The following is a 16,944-nucleotide window of genomic DNA, read 5'->3' as shown; positions in this document are numbered from 1 at the left end:
TCAAATATGTGTTTTTTTTGGAAAATACATTTTTTTTTCTGTGGGGTATTTTTTCCAGTGACTATAGGAAATGGGATATTGATGGAAAGTTGATAATTTTGCAAGTTGAAGAGAGCCTATGGAGATGAGTTTAGGGATTGTCGGAGGATGTAATACGAGACGATGCCAATTTATACCTGAAACCAATTAACGCTATTGGCTTTCGCGCGATTGCTCGTGCAAATTTGCATTTCGCTAAAACTCAACTGCTATTCAATTCATGCTTTGCATACGACGCCTTATTTGACTCAAGTTTAATCATGTGTATGTGTCTATGTGTCTGTGTGTAAATATTGGCGAAAAACTTTTTCCACATCTATATAGTGACGAGATATCTTCTTGTTTTTAAATTCTAAAGTTAATTGGAGTCTCAAGTTTTTTCTTTTTGTTCTTCTCTTTCTCTCTTGTTAATAATAATTGACACTCTCGAAAGGTGTGTGTGTTTGTATAATTTTAACAAAATGAAAGAGTCGTTGTTCAAATAAATTGCAGTGTAAGAAGAGTTGCACTTTAAAATTTGGAACGTTCAAATAAAGGGAATTTTTTTTTTTGTAGATTTTGATATTTTATTTAAAATTACTAGGGTGCAATTTTGTTATTTGATTTTTAGTTTCGATTTGATTTCGACTTTGATATTGATATTAAAAACTTTGACTTTGACTTTCACTTTGATTTTCACATTCACTTTGATTTTCACTTTCACTTTGATTTTCATTTACACTCTGACAGGGATTTTTATTAAAAATACTGGAAAAAATTAACTATAATAATTTGAATGTTCTTTCATTCTTTGATTCATTCACTTTTTCTGTCCCTCACACTCTGAAGTTGTCTTTTGTTTATTCTTTTGTTTTTTGTTATCTTTAGATATAGATTGTATATTCTATTATTATGTTATAATTATTTTTATTTTATAATTATTTCAACATTGTAATAAAAAATAGAAATCATCAGAATTTTTTTCACTTTTTTTCATTCAAAGACTAAAATTTTGTTAAAAATTATGTTTTGTCAAATTGAAATTATGCAGATTTTTGTTCTTTACTTCTAAACAAAATTAGAAAATTGTTAAACAACTGTGATTAAGAAATAGAAAATTTATTTATTTTGCATTATTTTTCTTTATGAATCACAAGTTTTTTAACAAAATTATTATTTTCTTTTGGAAAAAGAAGAAAAATATTTGCACAATTTCTATTTTTAATCTTATTTTTGGAGCAGGATTTTCCACAGGAATTAAGACATTCAAAAGATTCAAATTCATACCTTTTTTAAATTAAACAACTTATAAAAGTATTTTGTTATAAAACATGAAGATATCGATTGCTCCGAGTCGAAGACTCGGAGTGATCGATTTCTTCATGTTTTCTAATAATTAAAAATGACCGAGAGATAAAATTATTATTTTATATTATAAGAATATTGTTACTGTAACTTCATCAAATTTATTTTCATCATTTTAATTCAATTATTATTTTCTAGAACATTTAATTATTTTTTATGAAAATAATTGAATTCCTTAAAAAAATTTTATTATTTATAAGAATAATTAAATTCCTGTGAAATTTTTATTATTTATGAAAATAATTAAATCTTTGCATAAAATTTTATTAAATTTTTTTTTAAATAATTGAATTCTTTTGGAAAATTTTATTAAAATAGTAGATATTGAAAATCTTTGAAATTAAAAAATTTTTTGATAATAATTGAAATTGGGACAAGAATTTTTTTGACATTTATGAAAATAATTGAACTTTGGAGAAGAATTTTGTTAATTATAAAGATAATTGGGATTTTTAAGAGAATTTTTTTCAAATTTTGAACATAGTTAAATTTTATTTTCTTTAAAAATAATTGAATTTCTGCAATTATTTATAATTTCTCCAAAATTGAATTTTTGTAGTGTTTTCAACAAAAATTTTAATTTGAAAATTTTTTAAATTCTATTATTTTTAAAATTGCTAATTTATAACTTCTTTATAAATAACTTAATTCTTGAGCTGCTTTTATAAAATTATTATTTATAAGTTAGTTAATGAATAATTTTACTTAAACATTTGGAAATTAATTGAAATTTTATAAAATTTCAATTTTAAATGAATTTAGTTAGAAATTTTGAAAAAGCTTAAATTTTTAAAAAATTTTAATAATTTGAATTCTTCTGAAATTAGTTACATTCATTAATATTAATTAATTATTTTAAATAATGAATTTAAAGAAGAATATTTAGTTTAAAATTCTAAAAAAAATTTAGTTATTCAATTATTTTAAAAAGTAGTAAAATTCTTGTCAAAATTTCAATTATTTTTACAAATAATAAAATTCTTCTTCAAAATTCAATTATTTTCAAAAAGTTTAATAAAATTCTTTGCCAAATTTCAATTATTTTCAGAAATTTTTCTCAATTCAATGATTTTTAATATCTATAATTTTAATATAATTTTTACAAATAAATTTAATTATTTTAAAAATTTTTTAATAAAATTCTGAGCAAACATTTAATTTTTTACATAAATAATAAAAATTTCACATGAATCCAATTATTTACAAATTTTTTATAAAAATTTCTTCGCATTAATTCAATTATTTTCATAAATAATAAAATTTTTACAGGTATTCAAATATTTTTAATACAATTTTAAGCGAATTCTACGAAAAATGTAAATATTCATAAAAATTTTATTACAATTAGTGAAGAGAATTAAATTTTAAGAAACATTTCATTATTTAATAAATTATTTATTTTTGTATTTAAATAATTAAATTGGATTCTTGTAGAATTTTGTAATAAAAATTAATTTAAAAATGAATTTGAGTTTAAATTTTAGATAATTCAATATTTAAAACATAACAGCGTCGATTTTAATAAAATTCTTTGCAAACATTTAATTTTTTGCATAAATAATAAAAAATTTCACAGAAATTCAATTATTTACAAATTTTTTTATAAATGTCTTTGCAATAATTCAATTATTTTTATAAATAATTTTTTACAGGGATTCAATTATTTTCATAAATAATAAAAGTCTTTTTAGGAATTCAAAACAATTTTTAATACAATTTTAAACGAATTCCTTCCAATATGTAATTATTCTTAAAAGTTTTATTAAAATTCGTCGAGATATTTTAATTATTAAAAATTTTTTTTTGATAAAATTCCTTATGAGAATTAAATTTTAACAAACATTGAGCTATTCAATAAATTAATTATTTTTGTTTGTAAATAATTGAATTCTCGTAGAATTTTCTATAATAAAAATTGATATAAAAATAAATTTTAATTTTAATCTTAGATAATAATTGAATATTAAAAACATTATAGAATGTATTATTGGAAATAATTGAATTTTGAATTGGTTTCAAATTAAAATCTTTGAAAATTTGTATTTTTCATACTTTTAACTAACAATTTTGTAGATTTAATTTTTTTTGAAAAACTTTAATTGAATTTATTTGTAATTAATCTAATAATTTTTAGAGCTAGTCAGAATATTTTTCAGGGTCAGTTTAAAATGCAAAATTTTGTCTGAAAATCAAGGAAAAGTAAGGAAAAAACAAAATTAATTTTTTGTCAATGTCAAAGTCAAAATCGAATCGAAAGTCAAAGTAAATTTATAATTTAAAAAAATCAATAATTTTCAATAAAATACAAATTGAAAGAAGTGATAAAAATTTTAACGTTCAAAACAGCAGATAAGTATCAATTTAGAACTGAATTTGGGTATTAAATCTCGCAATTTGATCCCAGTTTAATTCCTGAAATCGGCTCTAATTTAGCATTGCTTTTTACAGTCCACAAAAGAGATAATAAACTGTAAAAGCGTATTTTTTTCTTCTTTTGGAAATAATCCCTAAAGCGCTGAGAATATTATTTTCTATTTACCAAACTCCGTTCTTTTTTTTTTTTTTTATTTATATTCAACCATAGAAAAGAGCTTTGAATATAACGTAATTTTAAGAAAAATTTATGTGAAAAATTCTTTTTATGAAATTCTTTAAAGAGTAGAGTGTGCAGTTCTGTAATATACGCGGTTCTTAACTAAGAAATTAGTTGAGAATTATATATAGTAAAAAGAAATTCACGAACAAAATGCTAACACTGCAATTCAGGGGATAGAAAAGAAAATTTTTATTTACTTATGAAAAAAAAACCTCCTTTTACAAATTACTGTATGAGAGAGCGTTCATTACCGAGTGAATTTTCTTCTCATCATGAGAACCGTGTGCCGCCTTGTTGCTATACGAATGAAAACTGGCTTAGTAATAGATGCTTTGATTCTATCGACTCAACATATACGTATGTACATGGATAGAGAGAGGAAATTTTACAAAAATCGAGATAAATAATTTTTAATTCCTTGTAAATTGGTAAAGTTGACTTAAAAAAAAGGAAATTTAGAGAATTAAAGTTCAATTTCGAAAAAATTTACAGAATTATTTATTTACAGGGTTATAATTATATTTCCAGGAATAGACCATGTGAAACTAATTTTTAACTAATTATTCACAGGGTAATAATTATTCGGAGGGTTATAATTATTTACATGGAGATAATTATTTACAAGGTGACAATTATTTACAAGGTGATAATTATTTACAGGGTTATAATTACAGAGTTTCTATAGTAATTTTTCCTTGCAAATTTTCTTTTTTTGCATAATTGTGAATTCTTGTTGAGTTTTTCCATAATTTTTCCCTGACCCTAAAGAATATAAGTACTGAATCATTTTAAAAATAATTAAATAATTTAGATAAAAAAACATTCTATTACATTTATTTACGAATTTTTTCAATTGTAAAATTATTCGAAAACATCAATATTTTTTTTTAAAAATAAATATTTAATCATTATTATTTTTCTATAGAAATTAAAATTTCCCGAAAAATTCAAATTCAAACCTTTATGAAATTCAACAAATTATAATAATTTAAATTTCCAAAAAAAATTTAGAAAAAAAATTAAAATATAACAATTTTTTTCTAAAATCCTTCGCAAGAATTAAATTATTTTTACAAGTAATAAAATTTTTCACATGAATTACATTATTTAAAAAAATTTAATAAAATTCGTTGTAAGAATTTAATTATTTTTATTAATAATAACATTTTTCATAGAATTTCAATTATTTTTAATACATTTTTAAAACTTAGAATGTCTTCACTTCTTCAGGACCTTAATTTTTGTCAAATAAATTTGTTTATACATTTTTAAATGAATTCCTTCAGAAACGTAATTATTTTCAAACATTTTTTGCTCAATTCAATTAAATCTCACAAATAATAATGAATTTCTTTGCTAAAATTCAAATATTTTCAAAATCTACTATGTTAATAAAATTTCTCAATAGAATTCAATTATTTTTAAAAAATGTAATAAAATTCATTGCAAGAATTCAATTATTTTCATAAATAATAAAATTCTTTACGGAATTCAATTATTTTAAAAAAATTTAATAAAAATCATTGCAAGAATTCAATTATTTTCATAAACAATAAAATTCTTCACAAGATTTCAATTATTAAAAAAAAATTTAATAAAAATTCGTTGCAAGAATACAATTATTCTCCTAAATAATAAAATTCTTCAAAAGAATTAAATTATCAATTATTTTTAATCATTATGGCAAAATTTCCTTATGAATTTTCAAATCCATTTGTTTAGAAATTTAGAATTCAATTTTAGGAAATTTGGATTTTTCGTAAATTCTTTAATTAAATATTTAGAAAATAAAAACTTTAAATAATTTCAAAAAAAAAATTTGCAATTAAACTTTCTAAAAGAAATTAATTCCACAGAATTTTTAATTAAAATCATGAAAAATTCAGATTTTCAAAAATTTTAATTTAAAACCTTTTCAAAATTCAATTATTTATAAAAATTCACGCTATAATGCTTTTAATATTCAATTATTATCTAAAATTTTAACTGAAATCCATTTTTCAATCAATTTTAATTAGAAAATTCTACTAGAATTCAATTATTTAACTACAAAATGAAATAATTTATTGAATAATTAAATGTTTCTTAAAATTCAATTCCCATAACGAATTTTATGAACAAATTTTTAAATAATTGAATTCTTTTAACCAATTTTAATAACATTTTTTAGAGTAATTACATTTTTTGAGAAATTCGATGAAAATTGTATTTAAGAATAATTGAAATTCTGCGATCCTAATTTGTAACTTTTTCAAAATTAGATTTTTTTTGTGTTTTTAACTATAAAATTTTTCTTTTTCTTTTAATATTCAATTATAATCTAAAATTTTCACTGAAATCCATTTTTAAATTGAACTTTAGCAATGAGTTTTATTATTTATGAAAATAATTTTGAATTCCTAAAAAGAATTTTATTATTTACGAAAATAATTGAATCCGTGTAAAAATTTTATTATTTATGAAAATAATTGAATTGTTGCGAAGAAATGTATAAAAAATTTGTAGGTAAATAATTAAATTCCTGGTGAATTTTTGTTATTTTATGAAAACAATTAAAGGTTTGCGTAGAATTTTATTAATTTTTTAAAAATAAATGAATTCTTTTAGAAAATTTTATTAAAATAGTAGATATTGAAAATCATTGAATTGAGGTAAATTTTTAAAAATAATTGAAATTTTGCCAAGAATTTTATTAAAAATTTATGAAAATAATTGAATTTCGGAGAAGAATTTAATTATTTCTAAAAATAATTGAAATTTTGACGAGAATGGAGAATTTTTTTCAATATTTGAACATAATCGAATTTCTTTGAAGAATTTTATTACTTTTGAAAATAATTAAATTTCTGCAATTGTAACTTCTCCAAAATGCAAAGGGTTTCGACCCGTTGCTATGAAACCCTAATAATAATAATAATAATATTGATAATAATAAATAATTTTTATTTATTTTTTATTTATAATAATAAACAATAAACAAAATGATAAGAGTTTCATAATTAGCGCTCCCAATTGTAAAATCACACTGATTATGAAGAGCAAACTTACAGTTTATAAATTAAAATTAGTGATCGATATATTTCGCTGAAATTTCAATAACCGCTGAAAATGTTAATACAATGATACAAGTGAAGCCTCCACTGGTTAGAATGGCAGCGAATAGATAATTGAAAATCAATGCAACCATACATATATGTACACACTATATAGTATACAGAGATTGAAAATTAATGTGACGACCCGAGTCGAAATTTAGACCCTACTTAGCCTCTGAAAATGTAGGGCTTATTCAGGTTTAGCAGTCGTAAAGTAGGGTCTGATTTCAATACAATTTTTAAAAACTAGACCCTCCTTTGACTCCCAAAATAGGCTGAAAGTTGCCAATCTTCCATTTGGAGAAGCAAAGGAGGGTCTACTTCTAAGAAACCTATACCGTACTTTTAAACCTCGTAGACCCTATTTTCATACTCCTAGACCCTACAATTAGAAAAAGAAAAATTTGAAGATTTGCTCAGATTCAATTGAAGCACTAGGGATGAGTAAAAGTGGAATTTTATGTGTTTTATAGCGTCTATATACACGAAGTGTATATAGACGCTATAAAACACATCATTATTTATGAATTTGGAGTACTTTTTGCATTTGCAGTGTTTCAAGTAATGCATTAAAAAATAATTCAAAATTTTCTTTTAGAATGTAGGGTCTAGGAGTATGAAAGTAGGGTCTACGAGGTTTAAAAGTACGGTATAGGTTTCTTAGAAGTAGACCCTCCTTTGCTTCTCCAAATGGAAGATTGGCAAATTTCCGCCTGTTTTGGGAGTCAAAGTAGGGTCTAATTGTATTAGAATTAGACCCTACTTTACGACTGCTAAACCTGAATAGACCCTGAAAATTCAGGGTGAAAGTAGGGCTTAAATTTCGACTCGGGGATATATGGGAGAATTACGGGAAATTGAACATCCATTAAATAAGAGATAAACGTATAAAGATTACAAATACATTATATATTTATATTGAATTTTCAATATCAATCCATAATACACGAGACTTGTATATGTATAGAGATAGTAATTGAAAATAAAAAAGAGAGAGGAATTTTGAGGAAGAAATCGAAAAAGTGAAAACCGCTGTTGGAAATTTGCCAAATCGAGTGGCTTTTTCACCTCTTGCTCCTCCTCGTTTTCTTCTTTTTCTTCTTCTTCTCCTTCTTCTTCTACTGCCACTTCCGGTACCGCGTGACGCTGGTAACGCCTTTTGTGCCAGTGGCAAAGCTAAAATTCAACCGGCTCACTGTGGCGTTGAGTGTGTGTGTCAAAAAGAGGGATGAGGAAGCGAGAGCGTAAGAAGGCCTCGCACGTTAGGTAATTCGAAAGCAATTTGAATTAACGTACACCATGAGAGAAAGTAATTACGGGGTGGTGAACACATGAGCGTTGTCGAGTTTCTTGCCTGCGAGGAGAACACTCTCTCTCTCTCTCTCGCTCTCTTTCCTTCGTGTACTCCTAAATACGTAATGCATACATGTAATGCATGTATGTACTCAAATATATATGTACTTTGAGTATATATTGCAGTTTGAGGTTATGTTGATTAAAATTTGCTATGCAAATTAGACCCTGGGAGATGAGGAAGAGAGAAGGTAGGAGAGAGAGAGAGAGAGAGAGAGAGAGAGAGATAAAGAAAAGTGGAGAAGGTAAAGGCAGGGCTCGAACTAGGTCCGTAAATCCCGTAAAGGTGCGTAAATTTACTTCAAGTCCGTAAAAGACATTATTTTTTTTAAATGTCCGTAAAGTCGGTAATTTGATTGAGAAAAGACGAAAAGTTCGCAAATTGTACAATATAATTTTGAGAATTTTGGAGAAATCAAAAATGATTGCAGAAATTCAATTATTTTCGAAAATAATAAAATTCTTCACAAAAATTAAATTATGTTCAAACATTTTTAAAAATTCTTGTCAAAATTTCAATTATTTTTTAAAAATTCAATTATTTTCGAAAGTTTTAATAAAATCCTTGGCAAAATTTCAGTTATTTAAAAAAATTTTCCTTAATTCAATGATTTTTAACAGCATGTGATTGTTACAGAATTCAATGTTAATTTTTTCGACCACTTTTTTCTTAAAATATTAAATAAATTAAGCTAGTTTTTGTGAATAACTCTAAAATATCATAAAGAAGGGTAGTGATGTGAAAAAGTTTTAATATTTTTAAAATTATTTATTAAAAAATAACTTTAAAATTATCAGTTCTCAAAATCACTTTTAATCAATTTCTCGTCTTTTCCGATTTCAAAGTATTTTTTTATAATTTATTTTAGAATTATTAAAACTTTTGCACATCACTGCTCTTCTTTATTATATATATATTTTTTTTATTTATTGTTTATACTCCTGCCCTATTGGCCTTACGCACTTCGACAAGAGTCCCCGAGAAATACTTTTTTTTTTGGATTAAGCATAACCATTCTACTTAGAAATTTTTCTATATATTAACCACAGGAATTCAATTATTTACAAATTTTTTTATAAATTTCTTCCAAATAATTCAATTATTTTCATAAATAATCAAAATTTTTACAGAGATTCAATTAATTTCGTAAATAAAATTATTTTAAGGAATTCAATTATTTTCATAAATAATGAAACTCAATGTAGAATTTCAATTATTTTTAATACTATTTTAATTAAATACCTCGAAAAATGTAATTATTCTTAAAAATTTGATTAAAATCCGTCGAAAAAATTCAATTATTTAAAAATTTATTGATAAAATTCTTTATGAGAATTCAATTTTAAGAAAAATGCAATTATTCAATAGATTATTTTTTTTGTACTATTTAAATAATTGAATTCTAGTAGAATTATCTAATAAAAATTGATTTAAAAATGGATTTCAGATAAAATTTTCGATTATAATTGAATATTAAAAGCAAAGCGTGAATTTTTAAAAATAATTGAATTTTGAAAAGGTTTGGAATTAAAATCTTTGAAAATCTAAATTTTTCATATTTTTAACTAACAATTCTGTGGAATTCAAATGTTTAAAAAAAAACTTAATAAAATTCTTCGTCAGATTTTAATTATTTTCAATTTTTTAATGAAATTTCTCGAAAAAATTTGATGAATTTCAAAAAGTTTTAAACAATCCCGAGAAATTCAATTATTAAAAAAAATTTAATACAACTCTTCATAAGAAATAAATTATTTTCATAAATAATAATATTTTTCTCCGAAGTTCTATTATTATCACAAATAAAATTCTTTAGAGGAATTCAATTGTTTAAAAAATTTTTTAATAAAATTCGTTGCAAGAATTCAATTATTTTCAAGAGTAATAATATTCTTTGCAAAAATTAAATATTGTTTAAAATTAAAAAAATTCTTCTTAGGGATTCAATAATTTTGACAAATAATAAAACTCATCGCAGAGTTTCAATTATTTTTAATAAAATTTTCATCGAATTCCTAGAAAAATGTAATTATTCTAAAAAATTTTATTAAAATTCGTCAAGAGAATTCAATTTCTTAAAAATGTTTTTGCTAAAACTCTTTATGAGAATTGAATTTTAAAGAAACATTCAATTATTCAATACATTATTTCTTTTTGTATTAAAATAATAATTAAGTTCTCGTAGAATTTTTTTATAAAAATTGATTGAAAAATGAATTTCAGTTGATATTTTACATTATAATTGAATATTAAAAGTATAAGAGTGTGAATTTTTAGAAATAATTGAATTTTAAAACGGTTTCAAATTGAAATTTTTGAAAATCTAAATCTTTCATATTTTTAACTAACAATTCTGTGGAATTAATATTTTTTTAAAAATTATTTCAAGTTTTTATTTTCTAATACATATTTAATTGAAGAATTTACGAATAATTGAAATTTTTATAATTGAATTGTAAGCAAATGAATATAAAAATTCTTAAAAAACCTTTTTCAAAAATTATTTAATATAATGCATTTATAGAAGAATTTTGGGGATTCAATTATTTTCACAAATAATAAAATTCATCGAAAAATTTCAATTATTTTTAATACAATAATTTTAATTGAATTTCTGGAAAAATTTAATTATTCTTAAAAATGTTATTAAAATTCGTCGAGAGAATTCAAGTATTCTCACAATTTACATACTTTTTTTTGCAGTAATTCAATTATTTTCAAATAGAATTTAAATAAAATTTCTCAAAAGAATTCAATTATTTTTAAAAATTTTGATAAAATTCTTCGTCGAAATTTAAATTACTTTTAAAAATGTTGATAAAATTGTTTATGAGAATTAAATTATTTTCTAATCAAATTCTTTGCAGGAATTTTATTATTTAAAGAATTTTAATAAAATTCTTCACAATAATTCAATTATTTTACCAAATAATAACATTTTCCTCGAGAATTCAATTATTTTCATAAACAATAAAACTCATTGCAGAATTTCAATTATTTTTAATACAATTTTAATTGAATTTCTTGAAAAATGTAATTATTTTTAAAAATTTGATTAAAATCCGTCGAAAAAATTCATTTTTTTTTTAAATTTGTCGATAAAATTCTTTATGAGAATTCAATTTTAAGAAACATTCAATTATTCAATAAATTATTTCTTTTTGTATTCAAATAATTGAATTCTAGTAGAATTTTCGAATAAAAATTGATTTAAAAGTGAATTTCTGTTTAAATTTAAGATAATAATTGAAAATTGCAAACAAATTGATTTGAAAATTGTCAAAGTACTTTATGGAAAATTATTAAAAATAATCGATTTAAAGAAGAATTTTGGTTAAAAATTCTTGAAAATAATAATTGAATAGATGATTTTATCACTCGGTAATCTTTAATTATTATAAAACATGAAGAAATCGAGAGAGAGAGAGAGGAAATGTAAGAGAGAGTGAGAGTGAGAAAGGTTAAATAAGTGAGAGAAGGTAAAGGAGAGACAGAGAGGAAGAGGAAAGGTAAGAGAGAAAGGAAGAGGAGGGCGAATAGGTTAAGCACGTTGAGAGAGGAGAAATACTTGAATGATGCCTCCAAGGGAAGACAAACTATACGAGGACGATCGCTTTCATCCAGTCTCATAAATACCATCGCTTATATATTTCTCTCTCTCTCTCTCTCTCTCTCTCTCTCTCTCTCTCTCTTTTGCAACCCCCGATTTTCAAGACTCAATGACAAAAGGGACAGGAAATGATAAATGTTCTCGGATTGTGCATCATGTGCGTTGCTTCCTCTCATCTTTCAACTCTCTCTCACATAGTACCACTTTACTTCAATTTCAATTTTTCCTCGCGTTCATTTTTTACGTTCCTCTGATTCCTGGAAATTGCTCTTCAAGCCTGAAAGGAGTGCCATTTATAATAGAGAATTTTAGTATAAAGATATAAACAGCTTCATATTTGTCATTGGAAACAAACTGTAATGTATTTTTTTTTCTCTTTTTTGCGGCATCGTTTGTTGTTTTCGATTTTTTGTAGGTACCCGAGTCGAAATTTAAGCCCTACTTTCACCCTGAATTTTCAGGGTCTATTCAGGTTTAGCAGTCGTAAAGTAGGGTCTAATTCTAATACAATTAGACCCTACTTTGACTCCCAAAACAGGCGGAAATTTGCCAATCTTCCATTTGGAGAAGCAAAGGAGGGTCTACTTCTAAGAAACCTATACCGTACTTTTAAACCTCGTAGACCCTACTTTCATACTCCTAGACCCTACATTCTAAAAGAAAATTTTGAATTATTTTTTAATGCATTACTTGAAACACTGCAAATGCAAAAAGTACTCCAAATTCATAAATAATGATGTGTTTTATAGCGTCTATATACACTTCGTGTATATAGACGCTATAAAACACATAAAATTCCACTTTTACTCATCCCTAGTGCTTCAATTGAATCTGAGCAAATCTTCAAATTTTTCTTTTTCTAATTGTAGGGTCTAGGAGTATGAAAATAGGGTCTACGAGGTTTAAAAGTACGGTATAGGTTTCTTAGAAGTAGACCCTCCTTTGCTTCTCCAAATGGAAGATTGGCAAATTTCAGCCTATTTTGGGAGTCAAAGGAGGGTCTAGTTTTTAAAAATTGTATTGAAATCAGACCCTACTTTACGACTGCTAAACCTGAATAAGCCCTACATTTTCAGAGGCTAAGTAGGGTCTAAATTTCGACTCGGGTATATACTGCATTGAAATATCGGCAAACATATATTTCATTGCAATGACGTTGCAGTGAATAAAAAAAAATTCTGTTTGGTTTGAAATTAAAAAGTTTGGAAATTCAAAGAAAGGCTTAATAAAATTTATTAACTTGTGAGCAAGAATTTTATTATAATTGAATCCCTGTAAAAAATGTTATAATTTATGAAAATAATGGAAATTTTTGAGAAGTAATTTATAAAAATTTTGTAAATAATTAAATTCGTGTGAAATTTTTATTACTTGTGAAAAAAATTAAATGTTTACGACTTTACGTAGCATTTTATCAAAATATTTTTTAAATAATTAAATTCTTTTAGAAAATTTTAATAAAATGGTAGATATATTAAAAATTATTGAATTGAGGGAAATTTTTAAAAATAATTGAATTTCTACCAAGAATTTTATTATCAATAATGTTAGATGCTGAATTCTTCACTAAAATAGGAATTTATCCGATTAAATTAAAGAATTACTTGTGACAAAAAGTAAAAGCCTTGTAGTTTATAAATCAGTAGTATTGATTAGATTTAGTCAGACAAGATTTTAAATGTTTTGGCAAATTAATAATACAAGTAGTAAAAGTCGGGTTTAGTCAGACAATGTTTGAATATTTTTTTTCACTTTTAGTCTGACAAGATTTTTAATTATTTGTCAAATTCCTAAAACGAGTAGTAAAAGTCGAGTTTAGTCAGACAATGGTTAAATATTTCGCTATAAGTTTTAGAAGATTAGTAGATTAATTACACTTTAGTCAGACTTTTCAAACATGAAAAATAAAAAATAATACAATTTTTTCATTTCAATTATAAAATTAATAATATTATAAATTACAATAATAAATAAATTGAAAATAAATTCTTATTAATTGAAAACTTCAAATAATATAAAAAAATCCTCAATTAAAATTTCTCAAAAAAATTAATTTCAAAATTCAATTATTTCTAAAAATTCACGCTTTTAATATTCAATCATTATCGAAAATTTTAACTGAAATTCATTTTTACATCAATTTTTATTACAAAATTCTACCACAATTCAGTTATTTAATTACAAAAATTAATAATTTATTAAATAATTTAATGTTTCCAAAAATTCAATTTCCATAACAAATGATTTAATTCTTTCGATGAATTTTAATAAAATTTTTTAGAATAATTCCCTTTTTTTATAAATTCGATTAAAATTGTATTAAAAATAATTGAAATTTTGCGATGAGTTTTATTATTTGTCAAAATTATTGAATCCCTAAAAAGAATTTTATTATTTTTAAACAATATTTAATTTTTGCCAAGAATATTATTACTCTTGAAAATAATTGAATTTCTGCAATAATTTGTAACTTTAAAAAATTAAATTTTTTTTTTGTGTTTTCAACTAAAATTCTTCTAGAAATGCATTATTTTTAATAATTTTTAAAAAAGTTCTTTGAGTACTTTCAAATTCATTTGTTTACAATTCAATTTTACAAAATTTCAATTATTCGTAAATTCTTCAATTAAATGTGTATTAGAAAATAAAAACTTTAATTGATTTCTGAAAAAAAATTCAATTAAACTTTTTCAAAAAAAATTAATTCCACAGAATTTTTAAATAAAAATATAAAACATTCAGATTTTCAAAAATTTTAATTTAAAACCTTTTCAAAATTCAATTATTTATAAAAATTCACGCTCTACTGCTTTTAATATTGAATTATAATATAAAATATAAACTAAAATTCATTTTTCAATCAATTTTTATAAAAAAATTCTACTAGAATTCAAGTGTTTTAATACGAAAAGAAATAATTTAGTGAATAATTGAATGTTTCTTAAAATTCAATAATCATAAAGAATTTTGTCAACAAATTTTTAATTAATTAAATTCTTTCGACCAATTTTAATAACATTTTTTATAGTAATTATATTTTTCGAGAAATTCGATTAAAATTTTATTCAAAATAATTAGATTTCTGCAATCCTAATTTGTAAGTTTTCCAAAATTAGATTTCTTCCGTGTTTTTAATTAAAATTCTACTCTAGAAGCATTATTTTTAAAAATTTTTGAAAAAGTTCTTTGAGTATTTTTCAAATTCATTTGTTTACAATTCAATTTTACAAAATTTCAATTATTTTTAAATTTTTCAATTAAATAAATATTTGAAAATAAAAACTTCAATTAATTTTAAAAAAATTCTATTAAACTTTTTCAAAAAAATTAATTTTAAAGAATTGTTAGTAAAAAGTATAAAAAATTCAGATTTTCTGATTGTAATTTGAAACCTTTTCAAAATTCAATTATTCCTAAAAATTCACGCTATATTGATTTAATATTCAATTATATTATAGTAATTAAAAATTTTAACTCAAATTCATTTTTAAATCAATTTTTATTAAAAAATTCTACTAGAATTCAATTATTTTAATACAAAAAGAAATAATTTATTGAATAATTGAATGTTTCTTAAAATTCAATTCCTATAAAGAGTTTTATCAAAAACATTTTTAAGTAATTGAATTCTTTTGACGAATTTTAATAAAATTTTTAAGAATAATTACATTTTTCTAGGAATTCGATTAAAATTGTGTGAAAATTTAAAAATAATTGAAATTTAGCAATGAGTATTATTGTTTATGAGAATAATTGAATTCCTAAAAAGAATTTTGTTATTTACGAAAATAATTGAATTCATGTGAAATTTTTATTATTTATGAAAATAATTGAATTATTTAGAAGAAATTTATAAAAAAATTTGTAAATAATTTAATTCCAGTGAAATTTTTATTATTTCAGGCTCCGAATCTTAAATGGGCACTTTCAACATTGATTTTAAATGGTAAAAGTGACCTTTTAAGATTCGGAGCCTCATTTTATGAAAATAGATTAAATGTTTGCGTAAAATTTTTTAGGTAATTAAATTCTTTTGGAATATTTTATTAAAATAGTAGATATTGAAAATCATTGAAAAGAGGAAAATTCTTGAAAATAATTGAAATTTTGCCAACCATTTTATTTACCAAAATTTTCGAAAATAATTGAATTTCTGCATTCATTTGTAATTTCTTTAAAATTCTCCAAATTATATCGTACAATTTACGAACTTTTCGTTCTTTTTCAATCAATTTACGGACTTTTTTTAAAAAAAACTGACGTTTATTGACTTTTAACAAATTTACGGACCTTTACGGGATTTACGGACCTAGATTAAGTCCTGTGTTTAATAGATAATTTCTGTGAGTGTATTGTTTATCAATTATAAAGATTACTTTACCCTTATTTTAAATTCTGAAACATAAATGCTGGGAAATTTAATAATTCAAAAGTTGAAAAAATATAAAAATTTTAATTTAAATGTTGAAGAAATTGAAGGAAATAATTATCAATAAAATCCACAAATTGCTTGTAAAATGATGCATTCGCACTATATATATATACCGAACAATAAAAATGAGAATTACAGTAAATTTAATACAACAGATGGAAGAATGAATAAAATAATCTGGTCCGATGTGAATTTCGGGAAGCACCCAGTATACACACAAAGCAACAGAGAATTTGAACTTGGTACGTACGTATTTTGAGGGTGCGAGTTTACCACGTGCGCACGCGAGTAGGCGAATTGATCGCGTTTGGGGTACAATCATCCATCACCAAGTGACAGTCTCGAGCCACCCCTGAAAGGCCGCCTGTTTCTGCGAAGAAGGGTGGACAGAGAAGAACGTTACCTATACACAGAGAGAGGAGAGAATCGTCGACTAAAGGGGATAGAGGAGGGAGATGAGCAAAAAAAAAAAAA

General features: G+C 22.9%; 1 protein-coding gene across 4 annotated transcripts in view; it reads left to right on the top strand.

The window, feature by feature from the left end:
* LOC122505008 (frizzled-2-like) overlaps positions 1 to 16,944 on the top strand; it is a 446,077-nt gene that overhangs the window by 136,158 nt on the left and 292,975 nt on the right. The gene's annotated exons all lie outside the window — the stretch shown is intronic.

Source organism: Leptopilina heterotoma, unplaced genomic scaffold (assembly GCF_015476425.1).
Source record: "Leptopilina heterotoma isolate Lh14 unplaced genomic scaffold, ASM1547642v1 Lhet_33, whole genome shotgun sequence".
Taxonomy (NCBI): domain Eukaryota; kingdom Metazoa; phylum Arthropoda; class Insecta; order Hymenoptera; family Figitidae; genus Leptopilina; species Leptopilina heterotoma.
This window is presented reverse-complemented; position numbering and strand designations above follow the sequence as displayed.